We start from the raw sequence: 5,486 nt of genomic DNA, 5'->3' as shown, positions 1-5,486 counted from the left end.
GCAATTTTTATAAGTTCTGCTTCATTTCTGTTTGAATAAAAACAGCAGAATTGGGACGCGTGGGTGGCTCAGTTGGTTAAGCGTCTGCCTACGGCTCAGGTCTCATCCAGGGTCCTGGGATCGAGCCCCGCATCAGGCTCCTTGCTCAGCAGGAAGCCTGCTTCTCCCTCTGCCTGCTGCTCCTCCTCTGACAGGTGTAAGGTGATAATTCATTGTGGTTAACTTTTGAACAATTAACTTTGAAACATTTCAGAGAATTCCTTGCCTGTCACTCTTAGTTATGGGAACTAAGACTGGGTCTTTACTAGGTATTTCACATCTTCGGAGAGGTGGAGGAAAGATAGATAACGAAAACCTTTTTAAAAACAGAGACCAAATTTTGAAAGACCTGTACTCTAACAACTATAAAACATTGATGACAGAAATTGTGTTAAGATAGAAGAAGTGGAAAGACGTTGCATGCTCATGGATGGGAAAAACACATATTGTTAAAATGTCTATACTACCCAAGGCAATCTACAGATTTAATGCAATGCCTATTAAAATACCAACATTTTTCACAGAACTAGAACAATACTAAAATTTGTATGGAACCACTGAAGACCTCGAATAGCCAAAGCAATATTGAAAAACAAATTGGAAGTATCACAATTCCAGTTTTCAAGTTATATTACAAAGCTGTAGTCATCAAAACAGTATGGTACTGGCAAAAAAACAAATATAGATCAGTGGAATAGAACAGAAAACCCCAGAAGTAAATCCATAACTATATGGTCAATTAGTCTTTGACAAAGCAGGAAAGAATATCCAATGGAGAAAAAGCAGCCTTTTCAACAAATGGTGTTGGGAGAACTGGACAGCTACATGCAAAAGAATGAAACTGGACCACTTTCTTTAAAAATAAACTCAAAAATGGGTTTAAGACCTAAATGTGACACCTGAAATCATAAAAATACTTGAAGAGAGCACAAGCAGTAATCTCTCTGATACTGGCTGTAGCAGTGGTTTGTTGTTTTTTTTGTTTGTTTCTTTTTTCTCTAATTATGTCTCCTGAGGCAAGAGCAATAAAAGCAAAAATAAACTATTGGGACTACATCAAAATCAAAAGCTTTTGCACAGTGAAGGAATCAGTCCACAAAATGAAAAGGCAACCTATGAATAGGAGAAGATCTTTGCAAATGACATATCTGATAAAGGGTTAGTATACAAATATAAAGAACTGATAGAACTCAACACCCAAAACACAACCCAGTTGAAAAATGATCAGAAGACATGAACAGACATTTTTCCAAAGAAAACATACAGATGGTCAACAGGCACATAAGAGGATGCTGAACATCACTCATCATCAGGGAAATGCAAATCAAAACTACAATGAGACACCACTGCACACCTGTCAGAATGACTAAAATCAAAAACACAAGAAACGTGTTGGTGAGGATGTGGAAGAAAAGGAACCCTCTTGGATTGTTGGTGGGAATGCAAACTGGTGCAGCCACTGTGGGAAACAGTATGGAGTTTCCTCAAAAAGTTAAAAATAGGACTACCCTATAACTGAGTAGTTGCACTACTGGGTATTTACCAAAAAATACGGAAACACCAATTCAAAGGGATACATGCACCCCTGTGTTTACTGCAGCATTATTTTCAAGAGTCAGCCCAAGTGTCCATTGATAGATGAATGGGTAAAGAAGTGATATACATACACAATGGAATATTATTCAGGCATAGGAAAGAATGAAATCTTGCCATTTGCAATGAAATGGGTGGAACTAGAGAGTATTATGCTAAGTGAAGTCAGTCAGAGAAAGACAAATAGCATATGATTTTGCTCATATGTAGAATTTAAGAAACAATAAAAATGAGCAAAGGGAAAAAAAAAGACAAACCAAGAAACAGATTCTTAATGATAGAGAACAAATTGATGGTTACCAGAGGGAAGATGGGTGGGGGAATGGGTGAAATAGGAGATAAGGATTAAGGAATGCACTTGTCATGATGAGCACTGGGTGATGTATGGAATTGCCCTATCATTATATTGTATACATGAAACTTATATAGCACTTATATGTTAATGATACAGGAAAAATAAAAACAACAAAAAGAGGCCAAATTTTAAGTATATCAAGAAACTTCATTCAGTAAATAGCTGACCTTTCATTCGATTTTTCTTTTTAATGAACTTGTTTTTGTTGTATGTTTTTGCTCTAAAGTATTTCCATTAAACTTGGTACTGATGATTCATGGCCTACATCAAATGATGAAGACTTTAATTTTGATATGAAGGTAAAGTACTCTTGTGAAATTTGTTTTCCTGCTCTGAATTTAGTTTGTATATTATTTACTCTTAAAATTTAGCAGTGGCCTACGTATCATCATTTTATGTTTGTACTGGAAAGTTGGTCAGAACAAACCATTTTGTAGAAATATGACGAGTTGAATTTTTTTTTTTTTTTTTTACTCTGGTAAATACTGAAGGTGGAGGCTGAAAAAAATGGACTGGAAAATACATAATGACAGGAAAATTATATTGGGAAAAGCTTTTCCATAATGGAGGAAATAAGATATTTGGTCAAGGATAAGGATTTTTACTGTGATTTTTAAATTATCTTAACATGACTTTCTTTCTTTCTTTCTCAATATGACATTTATAATACTCATGCCTAAATGAAATCTTTAGTGGATTCAATTATTGCGGACATTTTTTCCCTTGGTAACATATAGTTTTACAAAAGACTTTTTTCTCTATTTCTATCCTTTGTTGTACATTTAGACTAAAATAATATTAGAAATTGTGGAAATTCAGAAATTTAAATTGTTTCTCAAAATTTATATTGCAAAGGTATTCCACTGTGTTTTCAAAATAATTCCATTAGGAGTTTAGTTAAAACTTTATCTAAGTGAAGAATACATGTTTTGCCTAAAATAATAATCACCTCTAGGAGCAGAGGCTCTTCGTACCCATATGGTAAAATGTCCAATTTCAGAAATCTTTTATATTATAGTTTTTAAAAATATCTACTCAATCTTTGTATCAGATTCTACAATTTAAAATTTCATTGTTATTTAAATATTCATTTTAAAGCCCCTGCATCATTATAAGCTACTGGATGTTAGGAAATGTAATTGTGCATCTCCTGGAACACCTAGAATAAAGTCTTGCTTGGAAGAAGCAATTTAATATTTTTTGAATGTGAATAAATGAGCAGACAGATGGAATTCTGTATAATGGAATGTTATAAGTAATGTGCATAATTAAATATATGAATTTTTAAAAATATGGCTCAAATTTATATTCCTTTTTTTTAAGGATTGATTTATTTGATAGAGAGAGAATGAGAGAGAGAGAGCACATGAGAGGGGGGAGGGTCAGAGGGAGAAGCAGACCCCCCCGCAGAGCAAAGAGCCCGATGCGGGACTCGATCCCAGGACTCCAGGATCATGACCTGAGCCAAAGACAGTCGCTTAACCAACTGAGCCACCCAGGCGCCCTATATTCCCTTTTTATGTTTAAGATTTATAAGTGCAAATGAATTATGTTGAGGAAATAAATAAATAAGAAAAAAGGTTACAGTATATTTTTTAGTATCCTCTAATTGTGAGCTCAGAATTTTCTTTTTTCTTTTTTTTTTAAAGATTTTATTTATTTATTTATTTGAGAGAGAGAGAGAGAAACAGCATGAGAGGGGAGAGAGTCAGAGTGAGAAGCAGGCTCCCCGCAGAGCCAGGAGCACGATGCGGGACTTGATCCCAGGACTATGGGATCATGACCCGAGCCAAAGGCAGATGCTTAACCGACTGAGCCACCGAGGCGCCCCATGAGCTCAGAATTTTAGCTAAAAATTCCTCAACTATTTTCTTTTAACCCCATCTGTGTTTCATTAGATATATCCTTTCAAGGTGTACATTTCTCCTTAGAATTCTCATTACCAATTCTTTCTCCAAGTGGAAAGTTGATGTGTTAGAAACATTTCTTTTTCTATTTTTTTCTCTGTAGTAATAATTTATAGCTTTCAGGTACTGATAAGGTAAAGGTAAGTGGAAAAAATATTTTTCAGTATATGTAAGTATGATTATGGATATATTATAAACAGAAGTCTCTTAAATTTTTTCAATTACATATTATAAATATATATGTTACATATAGTAAATATATACATTACATATATATTATAAATATATCTAAAACAGGCTTTCGTTCATAGTATATCCCTAATAACACGGACTTTTCTCACTCTACAGTTATTTGTTTATAAATACTGTAGTAAAGAATTTAATTTTTTCACTATAAAGTAAATTGTTGGGGTACAGGTGCCCCTTCAGATCACTATGTTTGTATCCTTTGGATAAATACCTAGTAGTGCAATTGCTGGGTTGTAGGGTAGCTTTACTTTTAACTTTTTGAGGAAGAATTTATATAATAATCAGTTCGGGGTAAGGAAAATAACATTTTGGGACTAGCTATTAAATCTCTCATAATCCTCATCCCAGGAGAAAATACAGGCTTTGTAAATGGCAGAACTGAGATTTGAATCTACATTTGAATGATTCCAAAACCTGTGTTCTCTGGGTAGTGGTGCTCATTTGATAATGGGGAATATTATAATTATTTTATCAAATGTGATACTTGTAATCCTTAAAAATTTAATTTTTTTCTAGACTGTCCCCAAACCAAACTTGAGAGCGCTAATGAATGCTTCTGAGCAATTCAAGAATGGTAAGCTATTTGAAGACGTGTTATTCACTGATTTTTGTCCATTCTTGTATTATTCAGTAATTCGAAATTACAGATATTTTCATGTTCTTTTTATTTTGTTTTTTACTAAGTGGGAACAAAATGTGGCCTTATAACACTAGGAGGTAGAACTTTATCTGAGCACGATAATTCTGATTATGAAGATGAAAATATAGTTGGACTTCTTTACAAACTACCATTCAAAGCCAATGACTTTTCTTGTCCTGCTTTCAAAACCTTCTGTCAAGTCGTTAGCAGGCCATGGTATTACAAAGGTAAGTTGTTTTGTTTTAAACTTTTTTCCCTATTTTTTTTTCACATACCATCTTCTTGATCCTTATAATGAAAAGAATCTTAGGAAAAAACGGAAGTCCTCAAGATCATAAGGGGAAATAATGTAATAACAACAGAGAGGTAAGTACCAGATTGAGATTTATAAAGGTTGGTGGGAGTAAACAATTCTTAGGTATGCCATTATGGAAGGAAAGAATTAGAAAGCAACTGGAAAGAACAGCTAGATGGATGGGAAGATGAGGGAGGGGGTGGGGGGAAGAATTCATTTAAGAAGGGCAAGATGAATGTAAAGATTGAAGAGTTGAGAGAGATTATTATAAAACACAACAGCAGTAGTGAGGCTAAGGGAGAGCAGATACTCTATATTACAAAATATGGTATAAATTATTTTAAGTACAAAATAAGAAAACAAAGTCAAGTAATAAAAAAATGCTTAGACTCTTCTGAATGACTTACA

At 33.9% G+C, this 5,486-nt stretch overlaps 1 long non-coding RNA gene across 1 annotated transcript; it reads left to right on the top strand.

The window, feature by feature from the left end:
• Positions 1-2,226: 2,226 nt before the first annotated feature.
• On the top strand, positions 2,227-4,917 carry LOC123323824. The gene is made up of 3 exons (XR_006539541.1): positions 2,227-2,286; positions 4,660-4,717; positions 4,828-4,917. It is a non-coding gene; the product is annotated as an uncharacterized LOC123323824 (long non-coding RNA).
• The last annotated feature ends 569 nt before the right edge of the window (positions 4,918-5,486 follow it).

Source organism: Neomonachus schauinslandi, unplaced genomic scaffold, assembly GCF_002201575.2.
Source record: "Neomonachus schauinslandi unplaced genomic scaffold, ASM220157v2 HiC_scaffold_1213, whole genome shotgun sequence".
NCBI classification, from domain to species: Eukaryota; Metazoa; Chordata; class Mammalia; order Carnivora; family Phocidae; genus Neomonachus; species Neomonachus schauinslandi.
This window is presented reverse-complemented; position numbering and strand designations above follow the sequence as displayed.